This window comes from Lissotriton helveticus, chromosome 3_1, assembly GCF_964261635.1.
Source record: "Lissotriton helveticus chromosome 3_1, aLisHel1.1, whole genome shotgun sequence".
Lineage (NCBI taxonomy): Eukaryota > Metazoa > Chordata > Amphibia > Caudata > Salamandridae > Lissotriton > Lissotriton helveticus.
Genome location: NC_136061.1, coordinates 1,082,435,322 through 1,082,459,885, shown reverse-complemented (window position 1 = coordinate 1,082,459,885; position 24,564 = coordinate 1,082,435,322).

Below are 24,564 nucleotides of genomic sequence, written 5' to 3'. Positions count from 1 at the left end.
AAGCACGCCTCCTTCTGATGATACGGATCATAATTGGGAACCAGCATCACTGCCGTCTGAGAGTGAGGCACACCATGATCTGACAAAGGTAGTTAAGCGTAAAAGGAAGCTCGTCCAAAGTCTCAGGGTTATGGAGTGTGATGATGAGGCTCAGCAAGAAGTGGCGGATACTGCTGCTGATGAAGACTCTGACAACGACGACCCAGTCATCATAAAGGTAACTGCAGCCCCAGCGGGCATGCAGCAAACAGACATTTTGACCCTAGCCCGAAAAGCTGCTGAGCGTGATGATGATGATGATGTTGTCGACGAGGAGGCAGTGGAAACACCACCACAATCATTGGAGTTAAGTAGTACACCAACTCGTACCGCTTCCATATTTCTTTCTGGCAAGAAGGGACCTCCATCCACCTCGACCTTAATTAGTGGCGGTGAAAGTGCACAACGTACAAAAGTTGGGCAATCCAGATCCTCCACTTCATCTGGCATTAGCAGCATGACCACCACCACCAGTATCGCCACCTCCTCCAGGCCCCACAGACACTTCAAGTCACCAGTTTGGGACTTCTTTACTGTTTGCCCAAAAAGGGAAAAGTTCGCCATTTGTACCCTTTGTAAGGTTGCAGTTAGTCGTGGTAAGTCAGGTACCAACTATGGTACCGGAGGCCAGAGAGGTCATCTTAAGAGACAGCACACTGTCCAATGGTTTGCGCACCTAAAGGCGATCAAGGAAGCCCGAATTGGAAGTCAAGAAAACGTTGATGTTTCATCTGATGATGACGAGGAGGAAGAAGACGTGTCAAACACTTCACTTACACCCAGTACCCCTGTCAGCAGCACACCCCATGAGAGGCACACTAAGAGTGTTGGAGCGAGTGAGACACCAAAGCGCAAAAGTTCACCAGCGAGCATAATTGCGTCAACGAAGTCATTATCATCCCGTAAATGCTTGGTCCAGGGCAACATTAGAACCATGTTTTCTTCAGACGCGCCATATGAACGCAACCACCCACTGACGCGTCTGTATAACACTAAGCTGGCTAAAATGCTAGCTGTGGACCTTCTCCCTTTTTCTTTTGTAGAAGCGGTAGGTTTTCTAGAATTAGTGGCAACGCTCTGCCCTAAATGGAAGGTTCCTAGCCGGTTCTATTTTGCCAGAGTTGCGGTTCCAGCACTACATGAAGATGTGCTGGAGGCGATTGGGGCAGCTTTGCAGAAGAGTGCTGTTCACACTATACATCTGACAACAGACATGTGGACCAGTGGCGCAGGCGCTGATTACATGTGCATCACTGCACACTGGGTCTCTTTTTCAGGTGTTAAAGCAAAGCTAAACGCAGGTGTTGACCCGGACCAAGTTTTTAAAGCTGCTCGGAAACATGCAACACTAGCCATGTTTGGCTTGGAGAAAAGTCACACAGCACAAAACATTTTGGACGAGTTTAACAAAAAGGTCTTTCACTGGCTGTCCCCAAAAAAACGCCGGATTGGTTATGTTTCCACGGATAATGGCGCCAATGTAGTTAAGGCCATGGCGCTGGGTGACTATTTCAGAGTGCCGTGTTTGGCGCACTGTATCAACCTGGTAGTTCAAAAATTCTTGAGTGATAGAGACAATACAGCGTTCGAGGTAATGGCCACCTGCCGCAAAATGTGCAACCATTTCAGCCATTCTTTTAAGGCCCGGAAGCATCTGAGGAGGCTGCTACTTGAACGTCGAATGCCAGTGAAAGCACTCATCCAGGAGGTGGCAACACGTTGCAACTCAACCTTCTACATGCTTGAGCGTCTGTATGAGCAGTATACGGTACTCGATCACTATTTCTTAACAGAGGGTACAGCTCAGATGGACCTGCGGATGGGTGCGGCGCAATGGGACATAGTTAAAAGCCTGACAGACATGCTTCGTCCTTTTGAGTTCTTCACGCGTGCAGTCAGCCAGGAGGACTGTAATTTGGGAAAAGCTATCCCATTGTTGTGCATGCTGGAGCACCAACTGAAGGCGGTGTCTTCTGAGTTTGAAAAAGATGCCAAAAAAAAGACCCTTTTATTTTGTCGGAGAAATTATTAGAGCGCCTACGTGGTGATGAACATCTTAAAAAGATCAACTCAGAACAGCATTACATTTGTGCTACTATTCTGGATCGACGCTACAAAAAGGCGCTGGCAGGCCAAGCATTCTTTCCTTTTGCTGATGAAGATGTTAAAAAGTACAAACGTTGGCTAGCCTGGTCAGCCAAGAGGTTTGAAAAAGAACGGCAGGATATTGAAGGAGAAGAAGGCAGTACATCAGCATCAGCATCAGCATCAGCAGGCCATCCCCAGTCAAAAAAATCCACTTCTGCACCTGTGGCTGTGACACAAGTGACCTCTCAGCCGTTAAAGACACCGGCAACCGGATCATCTGCACCAGACACAACAGTCACAGTGGCTGCTGTAGAGGATTGGCTAACTTTGCTTGGGTATGGTTCTCGAAAAAATGTCACAGGCACAGCAAAAAGTAAGCAAAGTGGAGGAACCGCTGAGGACCTTGAGTCGATGGTGCAGGACTATCTGAATGACTCAATAGAGGTCTTTCTTAATGATGAGCCATTGCAGTATTGGCATGGGAAAAAACAATTGTGGCCACAGCTCTCCAACCTGGCTATAAACTATTTGTCTTGGCCACTCGCAAGTGTGTCTTCTGAATGGGTTTTCAGTGCTGCTGGTGGCATTGTAACTCCCAAACGGAGCCGCCTCTCGCCCAAAAATGTGGAGCGGCTGACAATGATCAAGATGAATCAGCACCTCATACCACCAGATTACAAAGTACGAGAAAGCACGCCGCATGAAGAACAGGAGGACGGCAACGTAGATGAGGGGATTTGTTCTCTGTTCGGTCACACTGACCTCATCCTGCCTGAATTCGCAGAGTATGATGACGAAATCTTCTTCTTATTCCCTGACACCGAGCCCTGAAAATGAGACAATGAATCAATAACTTTCTTTTTCGTTCTTATTCACTTTTATTCCTGTGTGTCTGTCTTTCTTTGTTTTGCACAGTTAATTTAATTCAAACTTTAATCACCTAATCCCAAAAGCAAGCCCATCAGCAGAACTGTCTTCACTTGTTTGCTTATTGATTTGAAGGTGCCGCAGCCTACATTCCTCAGGTTCACAAGTTCTGAAGAACATGCTCCTCTATCCTCCTCCTCCAGACTCCTATTTCCCTCAAAGCAGAGGGCTGGATTACGCCCAATGAAGAAAGACTCAGCACTTTTGGAGGTGTTCTACTTCTTTGCGGGTGAGTTGACGGCTCTGGGCCCATTGCTGTGAAGCTCTAATAACGGATAAAAGTGTTTTGGTTCAAATATGACGTGGAAATTTCTTGCAGTTTTTGCTGACTTGCTTGCCTTTGAGGTGCTCTTTGGCGGGGTTCCGGGTGTTTGTGGGTGAGTTTTGGGGTCTGGCAGCACTGCTGCGACAGTCTAATCTTGATTGCATTTGCTTTTCAGGAAATCCGTGGTGGAAAACAGGAGTTATGATGATGACCTAGCTGCACAGCGCGTTTGGACCGAAGGCCGAGAGATATTGTAAGTATGAGATTTTGCTTTTTGGCTGTTTGGGGGTGTTGTCGTGTGCTTTTTGGCGGGTGGGTTGGTGGGTCTCTTGGGGCATTCCTGTGAAGGTCTAATAATGGATAGAAGTGTCTAGGACAAAATCCATGCAGATTTTTTTTTTGCTATTTCTTCTGACATCTTGCTCAATGTAGCGTTTGCGGGGACCTGTTTGAGGGGCTTCCTGGTGTTTGTTGGTGGGTTTTGGTGTCTCTGTCGGTGCACTGCTGCGACAGTCTAAACTTGATTGCATTTGCTTTTCAGGAAATCCGTGGTGGAAAACAGGAGTTAAGATGATGACCTAGCTGCACAGCGCGTTTGGACCGAAGGCCGAGAGATATTGTTAGTATGAGATTTTGCTTTTTGGCTGTTTGGGGGTGTTGTCGTGTGCTTTTTGGCGGGTGGGTTGGCGGGTCTCTTGGGGCATTCCTGTGAAGGTCTAATAACGGATAGAAGTGTCTAGGACAAAATCCATGCAGATTTTTTTTTTGCTATTTCTTCTGACATCTTGCTCAATGTAGCATTTGCGGGGACCTGTTTGAGGGGCTTCCTGGTGTTTGTTGGTGGGTTTTGGTGTCTCTGTCGGAGCACTGCTGCGACAGTCTAAACTTGATTGCATTTGCTTTTCAGGAATTCCGTGGTGGAAAACAGGAGTTATGATGATGACCTAGCTGCACAGCGCGTTTGGACCGAAGGCCGAGAGATATTGTAAGTATGAGATTTTGCTTTTTGGCTGTTTGGGGGTGTTGTCGTGTGCTTTTTGGCGGGTGGGTTGGCGGGTCTCTTGGGGCATTCCTGTGAAGGTCTAATAACGGATAGAAGTGTCTAGGACAAAATCCATAAGGAAAAACCTTTTGGCACTTTTTGTAACTTAGGGTTCGTTAGGGTTAGCTAACTATTATTTTGGCCATACTTATTTACCCTTAAAAAGGTGACTCAGACAGAGTACGCAATTTCAACAATATTGTACTGTCTTAGGGAAATCAAAGTGTGACTTTTTGCACCACACAGCGTACATACCTTATATTTATTTATCAGTGGTATTGTAATAGCACTTCCTGTTTTACGTTCAATAATTACAGGCCGGGTTTCAGTCAACATCCGCCAGGCAGGCAGTGGACAGGGTGTCTTCTGTCAGTGGTCACCAACATTGATGGACGAAGCATCAGCTGGAATGGAGGAGTGCCGCTAATAAGAGGAATTGTTTGCTGCATGCAACTTACTTACCAAATTCAACAGGACAACTCCAACAACATACAGAATACAGATACAGTATCCATTGTTTTCTTCTATGAGTGTGACTGCATGTGGTTAGCTTTAGTTTGTACGCAAAGATTTCTTTATCTTCAATTATTGTTTGTCCATGCTGTGCTTTTTTTTTCTTCTCTCAACAAAACCTACCCAAAAAGAAACCCCCATTCCCATCCATTTTCCAAACCCTAACCCTCTTCCCCCGGGCTGTGTGGTTTTGCTTGATGACTGACTAAATGACATCAATAATTCCACACACTTGCTGGGGAGGATAAGGTCATAGCAACAGGCTGGTGAAGGAATACGAGGATATATTCTAGCCTTACTCAGCTTCAGTACTATTTCTTGTTGTAGTAGGAGCCAATGTCAAATAAATTCAACGCAATTACTAGTTATACTTGCAATACTTTACCATTTGTTAGGCTACATTGTGGCACTGTTCTAGTGTACTGTCACCTGCTATATTCTCGATCGAGCCGTAACCGTTGTAATGCTACAATAAGGACAAACCAGGTTTCGTTTTATTTTTTTCCATAGGCATGCAACTGCCACTGTGTCACACCACTAGTACCACCGCAATGAGGAAATTTCATCCGCCCAGGATTGCCAACCTTAATCCCCATTTCACGTGGAGCCAGCCCTGGGCCTAGCCCTAATTTCTAACACAAATTACAGGTAAGATAAGCGTTTGGTGGGAGGTAGTATATTGGAGTATTAGGACTAGACGAGAGATTGACGGTAGTACTACTAAAGTCCTAGGACTCTTCAGGAAAACAAACTTACTGTTACACCCCCACCCACCAGACTGAAAAGCAGTAAAAAACAGGTATGGTCAGATAAAGTTTAAAAAAGTATATTTATGTAGCCCTAACAAAATAATCTCCCTCAAGACCCTCCCTAACCCCAACGATTGTCTTTGGAAAGTCCCAAAAAGCACCCAACTCCCAAATCCCACCCCCCAAAAGTCTCTAAAAAAGGGCAAGGGACACTCCACTACTGGAGGGTGCTGGTGAATTTTGCGGCCAGGGCATCATACTCCTTGCGGAGGGTGGCATGCTCGAAGCGGAGGCCCTCCACCAAGTTCTTGTACCTATGGACCTCCTGCTCCAGGTAGGACATTCTCACTCCTAGGCGGCGCTGGCGTGCCTTGCAGCTCCTGTGGGGGGCAGCTGGTCTTTTTGCTGCTTGACGGTGGCGGTTGGCTTTGTTAGCCCGGCTCCGTACCGCTGGAGCACTGCGCTGGCTGGCAGCCCGTGGGTTCACGGAGGAGGATGCAGCTGTCCCAGTCGAGGATGTTGTGGTTGCACCGGTCGACTGCGTGTCCTCCGACTCCTCCAGGGCCACCAGCCGCCGATATTCCGCGACAGTGGCATCCAGCCTCCGTTGCCGGGCCAATCGAGCCTGCTCCCTCCGTGATGTCGATTTGGAAGGAGCAACTATATGAAGAAAGAAAGACATAGTCTGTAACCATTGCTCCTTAACATTAATAACACAAAGTGATTGAGCCGAAAGTTGTGTCACAGTACAAGTAGCAAATTGAAAGCACAGTACATAACTATTGAGGACAGTATCTATCTAACCTCCCACTTCTGCATCCTTGCTCTAACATTAGTGGTAGTTTAATGAACAAATTCTACGACCACTATGGACTTCCATTACAGTCGACTATGACAGTACACCAGTTTTATTCTTCTTCTTCTCTCTTGTTTCGGAAAATTGGTACGTTATCTTATGCAAGCCGGCAGAATGCCAGCGCAGTGAACTTGCACCCGAGAAAAACAGACGCACACCATGATGAGTGAGACAAACTTGCGTTACTGTACCGGTCCAGTACATGCAGGTGGTGAAGCTATTACTTTTCTATTACGGGTGGCACTTAGAATACTCTGTTACAAGGGCTACTGCTTAATTAATTTACCTTTCACCCTACAGTGCAAATAAGTACTAGAAAAGGAAAATGAAGAAGCTAAATAATTAGATTATCTATCACTTCACATGGGATGTATTTGATGACATATGGGATGACTTTAGGTGCTTTGCTTATTATTGAGTGAACAGTGATACACCCACACATGAATGACGTACTACTACTAAACTAAAGTTATTAAGAGAGGTACGGAGTGTCCACCGTAATAACCGGATATATGCTGTGCTTGCAGTTGCAATACAAACTATTGCTACTATTCATGGTAGTATTGGACAAATTTACAATTTCTTTTCCTTGCCTTCCCTACACTGGAACGGACGTGCGGGTGCGGTGTTACATGCTCTTCAAGGTAACACTTAGTTCATCCAGTGACCATCTACTCTCTCTAGATACACATGTGCTATCTAAGAGTCAGATAATACCATGCTCCAGGCATCCATCCATTCAAAGTATATGCACACATACAGTTTATGTTTCACCCACCCAGGCTGTTGTCCTTCCACCCATCCTTGCTTCATCATTGACCCAGCCATGCACCATACCATATTCTTTCCTTCCCAGCCACCTCGGGGGCCAAGCAAACACATATCATTTTTCTTTGCCAGCCATCATAAAATTTCTTGTCCTTCCACACTTACTTACACCCTTCTTTCGCTTTTCGAATATATAGCTTACCTGTGCCCGCCACCACAGTGTCAACCCTCACAGGCACATTGGTGTTGTCCAGCACTCGCACCGTCTCCTCCCCAGAAGAGTTGTCCTCCTCATCCACCACCTCCGCGCTGGCCCCGCCACCAGATGTTCCACCTACAAAGTAAATTTTTAGAATGTTAGAATACACCACTCACTACTGTATAATATTTGGTCGAGGAGGAATAAAGAAAGTTAAAAAAAAACGAAATACAATGTAATAATTTGTAACTGTATACTCTACAGTAAAAATGTCCCTTTTTTCAGGGAAGGCTGTTGTCTTGCTGCACTTTTTGTCACAACTGATGAATGCTTGCTTTTTATTTTTAACACACAACACTTTTTCTCCTAACAGAAGCTTGACTTCTAAGAACACGATCAGGGTCAAGCTCAAGTTCAAACCAGGTGAGAGCTCAGCTCGACCACAAGAAATGTGTCCAATTAATCGTTAGCACTAAGCACTTAGCACTTTTCCATTTTCAGTTAAACGTTTACTTTTATGACAAAGTTGATTTTAATAAATGTGTTTAGTTTTAATAAAGCTTTTAAACTTAAATAGACTCTGTGGTTTTTGGTCTTCCAGACTAGAGTGGATGAGCTAAAGGTTTTGGAATTTTTGCAAGCATGAGTGCCTCTGACACTTCTTGACTGTGACTCCGTACTCTTGCCCTGCGTAGGATAATCTAATGATCATTGGGGATCAATTATCGGTGACTTAGGGAGCTAAATGACTCTGCCACACTATCTAGTCAGTAAGGAGATTGGGGGTTCTTCAAAGTCTGATATCACTGAGGTATGTGGAAAGAAAGTCTACCTGCGCCTATTATAATTGATAAACAATGCACTATTTAGTGTTCATAGTTCGGTTTGTGCAGATTTGTCCCTGCAACAGTAGTAGAATGGATTGTCCTTCTATCCAAAACAAAAGTAAAGTAGTATCTTATTCTTTCTTGGTGGTCATTCACCTTTTTATTGTTGGCAATTGTCAAAGCATAAACATTTAGAAGACTTGAAAAGACATTATGGACAATCCCAGAGGACTGCACTCAGTGCATAGAGCTATTGCTGATTAGAATGGGAGTCCAATGGAATTGCCAAATGTGCAATCTTAGTTAGCTACACAGACAGACTAATAAGAATAATCTAGTAATACCACAGGGAGTCATAGTCGAGGCAGGATAAGAATTTAGATCCAGTCTACAAGAAGATCAAAGACGATTTAGAAAAAATCGAATGAGGAACGCTAGGAAAAAATAGGTACTCTTTATTAAAATTAAAACTTACTGGGGCCAGCAAAGGAGCCCTCGCCTGCCCGATCCTGGCCTGCATCCTCCTGAACAGCACCCTCCTCCTGTGTCCTCTTGCCCTTGGGGGGTGCTGATGTACAACATGAAAGAAAGAAAGACCAGAAAACATGGATGAGATTTGTCAACCAAATCAAACATTTCAAAAGAACTATAACAAAATATTTTTGAGAAATAGCAAATAGATAGACAACTATTCCACGGGATATATTGACCTATCTCATGTGGTATACTACGTTATTCGTATTGCCTGATTTGCGGACCGTTGACTTTCAAAGTTCCTATGTAACTCAATAAACAGACTACTAAAAAGGTTTGCCTAGGCCTGGCAGGCAGCAGTCCGCAGCACGCAAAGTGACAGACAAAGTCCATCCTGCTTGCAGATCAGTGAATACTCAAACTATCAATCCACCGACCACCACCACTATTTCTTCTTATAGCCATGTGTCTAAAGGAAGGACTGGACTTCAGTCTGTTGGGGCTGATTTAGAAGTCCCTTGCGGCTCATTTTCCTCCATTGTTGCGTGACTTTTGTGACGCAGCGGCAGAACAAAAGAGTCGCCATGGTGCGACGTATATATTAAAAAAAACGCATATGGGAGATGCATCACGTTGTAAAGCCCTGCGCCATCAGGGGGCGTTCCGGCGCAAGGGAGGGCGTTCCTGCGCAGGAACGAATCCTAAAAGTGGGTGAGGGAAATCTACAAGATGTCAATCAGTCACTTTTAGGACAATGATGCGTGACTCAAACCCTGCGCCTGCTTGAAGCCGACGTACGGCTTGATGCAGCATTGGGGAGATAGGGCACCCCAGAGCATTGCTGGAGCTGCGCCATCGTTGGCACGCAACTCCAGCAATGCGCCGCCTTTACGGCACAGATGCGTAAGGCTTCTGTGACGTTTTGGGCCAATGGGTGGTGGTGGCATGGCGCACAATTACTGCTGCATCCCTGCTACTTTGCAGGGATGCGCCGGTAATTGAAAATATGACCCTTAGTGTCTAGCATTACGCAGTTCTTATCTTTACACTACACTAATACATAATTTCTCAGGCCAATGAAATGAACACAAAATACAAAACAAAAAAGCATAGTAGCAAGCAAGGCTACTGAGAAGGAGAGCAGTGCACCTGAAATGCATAGAAGATTTTGAAATATAATTTACCTACCATGTAATCGGCAGCATTATTGCTCTTGGTAAAGAACAAAGATTTGCAAATAACAGAGCCGGATAAAACAGAGTAGTGATGAATAGCTACTACTACTCACCAAGCCCGGGGACCTCTACGCCGAGCGCGTCCAGCAAGTCCCGTTCCCGGTCCATGACATCAGTCCAGCGGTGGGTGGCCTGGTTATAGGTGCGCCGGACCCCAGAGAGCTTAAACATGGCCCGGCACACCTTCTCCCACCGCTTCCGGTGCTCCCGGATGCCATAGCCGGTTGCGATCTTGCCGCCTCCCAGGATGGTCTTGGGGAGGCGGCGCTTGACGTAGAAGATTAGTGCGGCCACCTCCTCCGCGCTAAAGATCTCCCGTGGCACCACTTGCTCCCCCCTCAAACGCCTGCACGGGAGCCGGGCACGGGGTGCGGGACCCTTCCCCTTCTCAGGGTGCTTCCCGGCTCCCTTTACCATGGTCTGGGCAGAAATAAAGTTAAATGATAAAGAAGAAATAGAATAGTGAAGAAGAAAAGAAAAGAGTTTAAAAAAGTAGTTTAAAATTAACTAAAAGTAGCAGAAAACACAAAAATATAGAGCTAGAAAAATAGAGGGATAGATAATAAGTAAAATAGATCAAATAAACTTCAAACAAGCAAAGGATGGCAGAGATTCAGAGAGGATACAGAAAGCATGCCCAGAACCATAGCAATGAATGAGAAACAAGATGGCCGCGCCCATTCACGACCGCGTGGGTAAGTTCGCGCGAGATTTTCCTCACGATCACGTGCGAAATTGTACTAGCGAGCAGCACACTTTGCGAGATTACACAAAGCGGCTGGAAACGGAATTACGTCACGCAAACAAGATGGCCGCGCCCGTGTACGACCGCGTGGGTAAGTTCGCAAACGTATCACTACAAGCGCCTTGCGAACATGCAAAAAATCACGCGAACATACACGCCGCAAACAAAAAATTAATGTATTCGCACGCATCCGCGGCTTCCGAAATCAATCTCGCACGGATTCGCGCCCCGCGAATAGCGCGAAATTGCAGAAAAACGATTTTTGCTAAACTGAAAGCAATCACCAGGTGCAAAAGTTCAAACTTAACATTAGTAACCATTCACTCTAGTGCTTCCTGAGGGGCCCCTCCAGAATTCAGTTGCCTATTTGCAACTATTCTATGACCCTGCTATGACCCAAACAGCAGGCTCATAGAATAGCTACAAGTAGACCATAAAGGTCCTGTGAAAAAAAATAGCACTGCAACAGAAAGCAAATTACAGATAAGGAAGGAAGCAGGTGCCAGCCAGACTGAAAGTTTCAAAATTACTGACACATTAATCCCCCCCAAATTAATTCATGGCAGTTGAAGAAGGGCAGGTGTGCTTGCTTTCACTGCAACAGAAAGCAAATTACAGATAAGGAAGGAAGCAGGTGCCAGCCAGACTGGAAGTTTCAAAATTACTGACACATTAATCAACACCAAATTAATTCATGGCAGTTGAAGCAGGGCAGGTGTGGTTGCTTTTTTTCACCCCCATAATATACAGTGATAAACAAACCTAATGGGTGGCAGTGAGGATGTACCAGAGGGTGGCATGGGTGTACCAGAGGGTGGCAGTGGTGAAACAGAGGGTGCTGTGAACCTGTGATGATAAACCAGACGTAGAAACAACATAGTCGTGGCCGTTGCGAGCCGAAAAGTAAGTTTGCAATTGCGAAATGGTCCACAAATCCTCGCGAACGCGCGGCAACACAAAAAACGTGCAAATCCGCGAGAGTTCGCGTATTTTTGCGGATTGCGAATCCGTAAATACGCAAATTCGCGTACGCGAGATCCGCTAGATCCGCCCATGCTTATATACAACCCGGTACTAAGCCTTCTCTTCCTTTCCATTGCAGAATATGTTTTCCAACAGTGGCCTCCCTTCCCTCTAATCCCGTGCAGCCTAATGACCCCTAATTAGGAGTAAGCACTTTTTTACTGTGTGTTACATGTCGTGTTTGTTTTGTACTGTCTTGTTTGGATCATGATTAAGCAATAGCACGTTGTTATTCCTTTCACTTATAAGGATATGATTGTTGCATAGCCACGCACCTATAGTTAATGGATGCGAGTGACAAAAGAATCACGGATCATTCTCACCAAGCACACTACTATTGATAGGTGTGCTAGGAAGCCACACGGGCTGCATTGCGCCAATACGCCACTTTCATGTATTTCAGCAACACAATGCACTTTAATAGTCCGCATTAACTCAGTGTGGGATGACTCACAGAGACAGCAGATTTTGTCACTTCACTACGTTGCAGGCACGTAACGAGTTTTCTTGTGACTTATACTCTTTCACTTTACAGGTCTTTTTATTCCTAGCGTAACCACCCCCGGGTTACACTTGCTTTTGCCCTGCAACGCTTTTTTGTTACTGGGGAACAAAGGAATGTTGGTATCGCAGGGCGTTAGTGTACCCTGACCACCCATTTCCTTTCTTGGTCCTGAAGAAAAAATGGCAATTTCCATTACGGTTTGAAACATGTAGACCTTCCACTTACATTACTTGGTCATAATTAAACCTATTATTGTATCTACACACACGTTTTTAATATTGTCCAGTAGTCTTAAGAATAAAAAAAATTTCACCTATAAGCCATACCAGGACAATTTTTAACACACTTACTTTTTCTTGCACTCATCACTCATATACCAGCTCCACTGTATTCCAGGTGTCGCAGCACACCTTGATGGCACTCGGCTGTCAAGGTGGCCCCGATGATGAAGCATGTCACCGACCAGGTCGGTGAGTGAGGGGTTTATTAAAACCAAAGAAGGACTTTCTTCCTTTTGTTGCATTAGAAAACCATCCCACCAAAATCGCTTTTTGATCCTTTTTCAGGTGGTACTCCTCCTTTCTGTTATATAGATACCTAGCCTAGGGGACCAGGAGTACTTTTCCGTCCACTTCGGTGGATAAAATCCCTTTACTCTCTCCATTTGTTTATTGTGTATGGACACAGTTAGATCAACATGTTTCGGCAACCACTGCTGCCCCTTATTCAAATGCTAACTTCTTCAAGAACTGGTCTATATATTTGTAGTCACACTTAGCACTGACATATGTTAATGCTGATCTTTTAGCTCCTCTAAAATTATGTTGCAATGAAGAGGAACAGAATCCAAAGTTTAAAGGAAAGCGACACAGGATACACACACACATCAGTTCCTTCTTCATATATTGTTATAAATAACAGGTATAAATGTGTACAGTAATTAGGCAAAACCACAATGTATGTACACACATTAAGAGTACCAATGCTCTCCATAAGCATTAGGGGGCTATTTATGAAATAATCACCTAGCTGTGCTGTAACAGAGAAAGGGCAGGAATGTGCTGTATTTCAGACAATACGGCACATTCCTGACTTTTCCTCTGAGCTGGCTCCATTCTGTCACCTTAGCGCAAAAGCAGGCACCTTTGCACCATGGTGTAAGGGTACCTTCAATATATGCAGGATTGTTTTTGTGCAGGAAATGGCACCTTCTGGCACAAAAACAATCCTGAGAGGCGTATTCCTCTATCAGTGTGCGCTGCAGAATGCAGCACACATAGAAAGAGAAAGAAACAAGGAGAAATAAAGACGTTTCTCCTTGTTACAGCTCTTTTGGGAAGGTGTGTCTTTTTGGTACAGCCCCAGGTTTACCAGTTCTAGTAAATCTGGTAATGCATCAAAATCCAAGGGAGGTGTATGAGAACACCCAAGTAATGCCCTTGGAACACCTTCCTATGGCAGAGTAAGGCAACACAGCGATTTGTTCTGTGTTGCTTACTCCAAATTTATGGAGACACTCAGGGACGTGCAAGGTGGCCTTGCTTAGCTCCATAAATCTGACTTAAGGTTTGTGTCACTATTGCACCACATTGAAAATTTCAAAGGCGATGCAAACCAGCTTGTTAATAGGCCCCAAAGTGTATTATATGTGTACAGGTAAGTGATCTATAATCAGCATGCTTTTACAGATATGATGCACTCATATACCACAATCCTTTCATGTATTGAGGAAATTAATTTTGTATCCATATATGTATATAGATTGTGTTGTCTTTGCTAGTATCGGATAATATCGGATGTATGACATTACAACGCATGCTTTTACATCGCATGCTTTTACAACGCTGTTTTTACATCGCATACCATTACAACGCATAGCACTTTGGGGTGCTGGATAGTGAATAGTTTAATTTACTATTCCAACTCCAGCCCCCGTGGACACTAGGGAAGGTGTTGGATAGTAAATTAAATCTATTCCCTATCCTAGAGCGCCCCCCAGCGCAATGCGTTGTAATGGTTTGCGTTGTAAAAGTTGCGTCGTAAAGGCACGGCGTGGTAAAAGTTGCATTGTAAAGGATGTTTCCCAATAATATCACTATTTGATGGTCTTGTCTAATTACCTGACTGTGCATTCACAGGAGGCAGGGTGTAATTGTAGGTCTTGTGCATCTCTCATGAAAAGATGCTTGAACTTTAGGTTTGAGCAAAAATTTTACTAGATCCATTTTGATGAACAGGCTGATGATTAGATGGTCATGGATGTTGTGTACTTCAAATTTTCACTTACTGATGATCTTTTTAATGCTCCCAAAGTTGAAGGGTCATTGTTCCAAGTAGGGGATTGGTGGTAGTCCTGTTGTGGTATCTGGGATATATTGTTTTCCCAAGTGGTGTCTTTGGACTGCTTAAGAAAAATCACCCTAAATTTTGTTGTTGATGCTGCAAATTTATTTGCTAGATATTCAGGCCTTTTTATGAGTACGGTGGTTCATAGGACTGCCGTACTCACAGTGGTGGTCCGTCCACCGCCATACTGCAGGGCCTCCCACAGTATTACAAGTCCGGTGGTCGGACCATAACAGGAACGCTGCATCTGTTAGGGATCCAGGATCCTGCGGCATTTGCACAGCAGTCAGGCAGCTACAATATGCCGGTGGTGCTGCTGTGGCACCATCGAGCATATTACAAGTTACTTGACTGCCGCCCCTTTGATGGTGGTGAGTATGCCATGTAAAAGGGTGGCAGCTCAGCAACAAAGGGGACCCTAACAGGCCCCCCTGATGCTCATCGGGGTGCATGCAGGAGGCACCTGTTGGGCCCCCTGGATTTCCACCCCAGTTCCTGCACGGTGTGGCATGCATGCCACACCAAGCAGGCATGTGCAGTCAGTGCATTCACAGCGGCAGTCTACATGTTAGGCTCTTCGAAGAGTCTAACAAACCACCTCCACCAGACCGCCACTGCACTGCCAGCCTGCCATGGATTACGATCGTAATCTGGCAGGTGGGCACACTACAGCCTTGGTGGTCCTCCAGCAGACAGCGCAGTGGCGGTGCCTCTGGAGAACCGCCAAAGTCGTAATAAAGCCCACAGTATCTGATGTGAGAGCACTTTGTATTAGGTTTTTGCCTATGTCTCTGCTTGGGGGATTTTGGTAATATTCTCACACTTTTGATCTCTTCTATACTTTCTATTTTTGCTTTTGATAATATGCTTCTCATATTTATCAGTTATTTTTCTACATTTCACAATTCCTTTTTGTAATCTCCCTTAATTCACGTTTTTACCTCAATGCACACAGTATGAGTAGTATCTCATCATCATCATCAAGATAGCTTTATTCGACTGAGCAAGTCATAAAAGCACATACAGATAGAAACAATTAGATTAAAAGTAGTTCCAGAATACACAATTTAAGATCGTAGTTAAAATCTAAGTTAACACATTTGTGCAAAAAAGCAAGTGAAGCCATCTTTTCAAGAATTACATATTAAAACAAGGGTAAAAAATAACACATTGAATGAAATTGTTCTCATTCGCCCGGTTGAGCTTAAATGAACCCCACTTAGTCTAGTTTACCCCCCTATTCGTGTTGGATAGTAGGTGGTTTCAATGAGGGAAATTGCTAGCCTTGGCCAATTTAGAATGGATCTGCCACATCCACCTCAAAAACTTGGCCACAGGGATTGCATACCTGGAAGAGTAGTCGGAGCGTAGAATTCGTAAAGCTTCTTTGTATAATCGTGTGCCCAGATTCTTACAGAGCTGGGCCAGCCAAACTTTCCGTGGGCTCGCGTAAGCAGGGCAGGCAAAGAGCACATGGGAATATGATTCTACTTGTTTGATGCAGACAGGGCATTTATTATCCCTGGTGCGAAACCATTTGAATGAGAAAGACTTCAACGGCAAAGTGCCAGGTCTAAATTGGAAGTAAAATTTCCAATCCAAAGGCTTTGTGTTTTTATCCTAATATGGTTCTTGGCTCGGGCATGGTTTGATTTGAAGAAAGAGCCCCGTGAGAGTGTAAGGGTCGTGAGATCTGAATTCTTCTTATGCAACCATTTCCCAATATATCTCTTTGGGAATGTTTTTCCAAGGGAATGTCAAAGTGAAGGGGAGATCCCACAATTTGATAGACCTATTTTATAAAGTGTGTTTTTCAGATCTCGGAGCCAACTACCTTTATGAAATTGACCAAAATTAATAACATCCCTTAAGCCCTCAGTATGTACTGACAGTTCCTGCATGACCTATGGTCGTCGCCAGTATAGAATCGGGCGAAGCCTAGCATGGTCCTATAGAGCTTTCCTACCCAGATCATTTCTTAGGGGGAGGGTGGGTGTGCTCTGTGGGAGGCTAGTGATTGCGCATAAAAATGCGTTCTCTGCTAGTGTGAGCTGATTCAGGTTTTCTAGGCCCCACAGCTCGGTCTCATAGAGGGCAGACCTCACCACATTGCTATCATAAATTTAACAAGCCGGCCTAAATGGTTTCATCAGAGAGGTCTTAACTTCCTTTCTAAGAGTGCCGGCCAACTGTTGGTGATTTAGTGCCATAGCTTCAATGTGGGGCTTCCACCTCATGTTCTCATGAAGTTTGATGCCCAGATAGACAAAAGCGTCCATCTGCTCCAGGGGGAGCCCATCCATCATTATTTTCCTTCTGAAAGATCGATGCTGGTTAACTGCCTTGAGTTTTGTCTTTGCGGCGTTGATTTTAAGGCCTCTCAAATTACCAAACTCTTCGAGGCGGTTGAAGGCATGTTACTATTCACTAGGTGTTTTGGAGATTCCCATCCTCAAACATGAGGATGGGAATTTTGCTTCCAGCTAAAACGGGGGCGTCAGTGTGAATGGCACCAAGGAAATCTGCAACACCATTTATAAATAGAGAGAACAGATTCGGTGCTAGCATTCATCCCTGACGAACGCCCTTGCGCGCAGGGAAAGGATCAGTCTTATTTCCTGCCGCTCCCTACCGTATTTGTGCATAATTGTCCTCATGGAGATGGACAATTAGGGAGAGCAGATCTAAAGGCAGCCCCATCTCCTTCAGGACCTCCCACAATTTGTTCCTAGATACCATGTCGAATGCAGATTTTAAATCGACAAACGCAGCATACATGCTGCCCTTGCCGAGGATAACTATATGCCAGTAAATAAGAATGAAGTGGAACACCTGATCGATGGTGCTAATGCGGGCCCTGAAACCTGCATGTACAGGGGAGAGAGCACATTATCATCAATCCAGTCCTGGACCTTGGTTAGAACAAGCCTAGCCAGCACTTTCTGCATGCAATCTATAAGGCTAATTGGCCTATAGTTACCAGGTGTTAGACCTGTCTGGATTTTTTTGCGTAGTCCCTCCTCATTATTATTTTTTTTGTCCCCTTTTTGCCCCTCATCCCCTTACTAATTTTTGTGTCTACTACTTTTTTAGGTGTTGGTCAAGGGGATAGGTGTTCTTTTTCCCCCCATAATCTTTTACCTCAGGCCCAGAGGCCTGTTCTGACAGGGGAAAGTTGGAACCACAAAATGGTGGCTACCAACTGCCCTAACTGCCAAGTCCAGAACTTACCCATAGACCAGCATAGGGCATTCCAGAACCTTCTGGTCCATTCTGGACCACTGAAGGGCAGCCTATAAAAGGCGGAATGCGGGGCAGCCATTTTGTCTACCTGTGAGAGTCAGCTGGAGGACAGGCTATCCTGGCAGGTGGGAGGAGATTAGTGTAAGGGTTAAACTCTTGGACTGAGAAGCAGCCTAATAATACCACTTCTCTATCCCTCCTGTGGGTTTCTTGTCTTGTCCCCGCTGTGGAAGATAAGGGAGATCCTGGGTAACCCTGGGCGTAGTTCGCGTAGCCGCACTCCGCGAAGCTACGCGAAGACGCACTTGCACTCCGCGAGCTACGCGTAGCTCCGCGGACATGCGTAGTAGCTTGCTAGACCCGTTCGCGCGCCGTTTTTCGTCTTCGGGAGCGCGGTGCGCGTGTTCGGGGCGCTGCCTGCATGCTCGCAATAGCTAGCGCGCTAAGTTACTCAATGAGGTTTGTCCCGCCCGCTTGCGTTCCCTTATTTCCGGTTCCGGGTCACAAGTAACGTGTTCGCGTTGTATTAGACATGTTCGGGAACTCATCTTCTCGTTCGCACTGCCAAAGTGCGTGATCGCGTCAAATATCGCGCGAACTTACCGCGGCGGTCGCGACGGGCAGAGCCATCTTCGATTTCACACTCTGGCTATGGTTTTGGGCCTACTTTAGCATCTCACTCCTATCTCTTCCATCCTGGTCTTTTCCCTCAGTTTTTCTAACTTTCTTTACTTCTTACCTATTTCTGTCTGTGCCTAGGTTTATATTTCTCATTTTATTTTTACTTTTACCACTTTTTTTGCAACTTTTCTCTTGTTTTATATTACTTCCTTCTTTTATCTTTCTTCTTTCTTCCCCTAACCTTTTTGTCTTCAACTTTCCTTCTCCCCTCCACCCAGAACCATGGTGAAGGGTGCCAGCAGCATCGGCGGCTCAAAGGGCAAGGCGGCTGTGCCTAAAAAAACCCGGCTGCCTTGCGGCAGAATGCGCCCGGCAGGAGTGACGCCCCGCCAACTTTTTGGGGAGGAGGAGGTGGCCGCCCTGGTCTTTTTTATCCAACGTCACCTCCCCTTGACTTTGGCAGCAGGCGGCAGGCCCGGCTCCGGCTACCAGCGCATTGAAGAGCGTCTCCGGCGGTGGGCGAAGGTGCGCCGTGCAGTCTTCCGCTGCTCCGGTATCCGGCGTACCCACCATCAGCTGTCCCACCGCTGGGCCGACATTTTGGACCGGGAGCAGGACCTGTTGGACCTGCTTGGTGTGGAGGTTGTGGGTCTTGGTGAGTGGCTACCCCAAAAATAAAGTGTGTATATATATATATATATATATATATATATATATATATATATATAGTTATATACATATATATATATATATATATATATATATATATATATATATATAGTTGTATAAATATTGTTATTGTATCTTTGTAAATATTGGCTGAATAAGTAACGCGATGACTGTTGCCCCTAGTTACATTTGCGATGTATTCCGGTATATCTACTGTCATTGTATGACAGTGTTCTTCTTCTTCACTGGCTCTTGCGTGTTGTTTCAACTTGGCGCTAGCTGTTGCTGTTTATTGATGTGAGATTTTCTTTATTGTTGAGAACTGAAGTTAGTTAATGCTATTAATAGAGTCTTGTCCTTCCTTTGTCCGTCAGTGAAATAGCGGTGGATGGATAATTGTACGTTGTTTGCATATTGTAGCATTTTTTTCACGGCCTTCTCTTCTGCATGAATCGAATCCTTTTCTTGCAAAGAATGCTAACGTTACTTTGTTCTTCTTACCTCAGCCAGGGCCGGCTCTAGGGGGCATGTGCAAGCTGTGCAACTGCACAGGGGCACCAAACTTCAGGGGCCACCGCACCAATAGATATCCTTAATTTAATAATACTCTAAGGATGGATACATATTTGCGTTGCGGCCCCTGGCATGGATTTGTTGCCTCCGGCTCTGTTCCACTGTAGCAGTGTGATTTGCAATGATGTCTATGTTTCACAGCACTCAATGTTTTTCTCTTTGTTTATTATTTTAATTTTTACATGAACCACAGAACCCAGCTATGTAACTATGCACACGAAAATTGGATGTTGTTGGTACTGATAGGCAGGTTGGACCTTACTTACACCTCAGTCACAGAACTCTGAGGAACGCACAATTCACTGAACGTCAGCCTATATGGCCTGAGTCATTGGTCTATTGTTCAAATCACACTCCTGAACCCCAATACCAAGATGCCGAATGCTTTTAGGACACAAACCGTTACCTAAGAAACCCCCTTTTGCTCACTCACTCGTGTGAGTCTCTAAGACAACAGACACTGAAAATAAACTTCAGAGTCAAAGTGGTCATTCAAAAGCTTTATTTTGTTAGAAGTAAGTAAGTAACATCAATGTTTTTAAGTTGTTCCGTCCAATACGTTGAAGGGCCCACCAGAAAAAATCCAGAGTTAAAACAGGCATAATAAAGTAATCAACATTTGTACAGCTACTAGTGCACAATAGGGAAATGTGGCAACTATCGGAGACCTCTCACCAACGTATACTGGTCAGATATTCCTCTTTTTTTGTAAGCTATGGAAATGTCCGCTTCGTAGAAGGCAATCTTCTCACCTGCCGAAAAATAATGACAAAAGTGGTGCACGTTAGACAGTATTAAATACATTTATGCCAGTTTTATGCAGCCATGCTAAAAAGAAGTTGTAACCTGTAAGCAAACTCTATTCCACAATCCACATAGAAAACTTAAATATGGGCCCTTTTACTTTCCCACCTCTTCAGGTGTATGCATTGAACAATGATGTGTTGCCCCAGAGCGTCTTCTCGTACTGCGCAACAAGCTGCGAGTTAACATGCGCAAAACTGGATACATTGATGTACAAAGGTTACATAGTTCACTTCCAATTTCCAAGGACTAGAGTAGCAGGACAGATGAGATGAGCTTGGGTACCATACCATAACAATGAATGCTAATATGTGTAGTGACTCTGCTGTACTATGCAATGTGGACTCATACTGATTACGTACGTTGTACTTAACTGTTTTGAAGAACTCCATTCTTGGTGAACAAGTACAAAGGGGGCTGTGCATCCATCTAAAAAGGTGTACTTATTTTTATAGGTGCAGAACCCTTACCATCGACCAGTGCCGACGGGGACAGCGGTGCAGCTTCAGCGATCCCGGCGGGGACAGGAGGAACAGAGGCACCTACACCAGCAGCAGTGGGGGGGGAGCCAACAGCGGCGGGCGATGGTAAGTTACATTCAATAGTGATCTGCATTACTTGGTGGGAGGGGAAAACTTTCTCACTGTACTCTACTGGAAAATATATGATGTTACCTTTACTTGTCATTAGCATGCTAAGCATTACCACTACAGTAATGCAAGTGGCTGATAGCAGTCGGATGCATGGGTTGTTGTTAAAGCATGTAAAGGGGAAAACACAGCTGCCAGCGTGGTTGGGAGACACACCCAATACCGGTGGTTAGTGGATAGTCTCAGCAGCAGCGGTGTTTTGGGCAAACCCAAAGGCAAGGGAAGGAGGGGACGACTGGGTGCATGGGTCGTTGCTGGTGAAACACAAACCAAATAAGGTTTGTTGCGCGGTATAAAGTATTATAGTCTTTACTAGACATGTGCTACTAGCTGCCCCCTGTTAATTAATGTTACTTTGAGAGTGTTCCCGCCTTCCCGGAATCAGAGTATATAATACAAAAGGAGATATGAAAAAGACAGGTGTTCGTTCTAATGTGTGTGACCGTTGAAGTACACCCATGCTAATAGGGCAGGCATAATGCCATGCCAAAAAGTCCGAAAAATTAATAGAGGCTGTAGAATGTTCAAGATAGACGCAACACAATTTCTGGTACTCAGCTTGCTTGCTAGTGCTACTGTGCCGCCCACTATGTGTTGAATCAATGTTGTGTTCTTGATTTGCGGGGAGTTTGGATTACAACAATTCTGTTTCTTTCTTTATAGTTACTCCTTCCCAAAAACCAACAAGGAAGGAGTTGGCAGTCCGGGCCCGGCAGCGGAAACTGCAGGCAATTGTAGAGGCCTACCGCCGGCTGGTGGATCAGGCCGAGGAGGAGGAGGAGGAGGCGGCGGCAGCAGCTGCTGCCTCTTCCAATGCCCCGGGCCCCAAGCCTGCAGGACTACGTCGCCGTGGTCAGGCAGCCGCCCGCCGCCGCATTGTTACATCTTCGGCGGCCCCCCCACAACAACAACAACATGCATGCAAGTGTAGGTGCCGTGATTTCAAAGCAAAGATTCTCCGCCGGGTAGCGAAGTTGGAGGAGGAGCGGAAGAAGCTGGAGGACGGTCTAGAGGAGCGTGTGAAGATACTGGTGGACAAACACCTGAAAGCCCGCCGGCTTTGAAATGGACCCTGTTTTTTGCCCCTTTTTTAATCCTTTTGTTGGTGGGTGGGATGTGGGAGTTGGGGTGTACATTTGGGTTGAAATTTGGTTGGGGTTAGGGGAGGGTAGGGACAGCTCTGGGTCAGGGGGTTACATTTGTTATATATTTTATTTTTCTATTATCATTATGAAAATATAAAAATAAAACAAAGATATTTTCACAAGAAAACATTTGAAGTTCATTTGTGTTTGTTGGGGGGGTGGAGGGGGGACTGTTTCACCAAATAATGTACGTTGTGCAACATGAACATGAACTACGAACGATAAATTAAGTACTGAGTGCACCTGTAGTAGTAGGGTCACAAGTGCATAAATAATTTATATTATTAAATAACATGGGAAAATTGCCCATCACGTGAGTCTGAAGTTACTACTAGTATACTTTAATTCCATGCACATTTGCTCAGAGTCGGCTAAACAATCCTATGCAATGCATTGCATCATTCCTTTAATATACCTGTCCTAGTTGTCAGGGAAGAGGAGCTCGTCCTCAAACTCTGTGCGTTCAGACAGAAGTAGGTCATGTAACCCAGTAGTGAGGACGTCTTCTTCACACTCGCTTTCTTCATCCGGCGGTGATTCACGTACTTGATAGTCTGGTGGTATGAAGCGTTGATTCATTTTATCATTGTCAGCCGCTCCACGCTTTTGGGGGAGAGACTAGTCCTTTTCGATGTGACAATGGCACCAGCAGCACTGAAAACCCGCTCAGAGGAGACACTGGCTACAGGACAAGCCAGATACTTTATCGCCAGCCTGCTCAGCACTGGCCACTGTCTCCTTCTTTCATACCAATAGACCAATGGGCTTTGCTCCATGAACACCTCTGTTGTGTCATCCAGATAGGCCTGAACCATCCGCTCAATGTTCATTGGTGCTCGGCTTTGCTGGTCCTCTTTTCCCTTTGCAACAGCAACGGACTTACCCATCCCTTTCTGTAGAAAAAAAGCAGTTATGCTTTTGGTTGGGTCTGCTGAATCAGATCGTGTAGGTGCTGCTTTTGGTACTGTTGGTGCCTGCTGGAAAGCAGACGCACTGCTCTCACGCTGTGAAGAACTTGCGTCAGGAGTACTTGGACTGGCCTGGCTGGCAGTGGCAGGCCTTTAAGTAACAGCCGTTCAGTTTCTAACTCATTAGCTTCCGCAGCTATGGAAGTTTTGTACTTGTCAACATCCTCATCTGAAAATGGAATTACTTTGTTACTGCTGACAAATAATTTGTACCGTGGATCCAAGATTGTTGCAGTTATGTAATGTTCACCTGACACAATATTGTTGAGCCTTACATTTTCACACAAGCGGTTGACTAAGCCCTTGGCTAAGGTATATGCATCAACTTTTTGTTCGTCACCTTCGTATGTTTCACAGACCTCCTTCACCTGTTGCTCAAGCATGTACAACAATGGGATGGCTTGGCCCATAGTACAGTCCTCCCTGCTAACTGCACGTGTGAAGACCTCAAAGGGTTGTAGCATCTCTGTGATGCATTTAATGAGGTCCCACTGCCACATCTCAATGGTCAGGGCTTTAAGATTAACAGTAGGATCCCCTAATCTTCTTGACATGACATAAGCATTCAGTGGGATGTACTGCTCAAAGAGACGCTCAAGCATGAAATAAGTTGAGTTCCAACGTGTTGGGACCTCCTGGATCAGTGCTTTGACTGGCAACCTATGCTCTTGCTGAATGACCCGTAGCAGCTTCCGTCCTTTGAAAGAATGGTTAAAGTGCGTGCATATTCTTCTGCAGATGGCCATTATGTTGCTGACTTTGGCTTCATTTTTCAGAAAGTCTTGCACGACTAAGTTTATGCAGTGTGCCAAACAGGGTACCCTGAAATAATGTCCTTCTCTCATTGCCTTCACTACATTACTGCCATTGTCGGTGGAAACAAAACCAATCTTAAGGCCTCTTGGTTTCAGCCATTCAAAGACCTTGTCGTTAAAGTCAGACAAAATGTTTTCAGCAGTATGACTTTTGTCCATACCAAACATGGCTATAGTTGCATGTCTGCGCGTATCATTAAAAATTCCAGCAACGTCACGGAGGCCTGAAGTTAACTTGTCTTTAACACCTGCAAAAGAGATCCAGTGTGCGGTGATGCACATGAAATCTGTAGCATCGCAACTGCTCCACATGTCTGTTGTCAGGTGGATACAATGGACAACACTCTGTTGTAAGGCTTTCCCAATCAATTCCAGCACATCGTGGTGTAGTGCTGGAACAGCCACTCGGGCAAAATAGTAGCGACTGGGAACGTTCCATTTTGGGCAGAGGGTTGCCACTAATTCCAGAAATCCA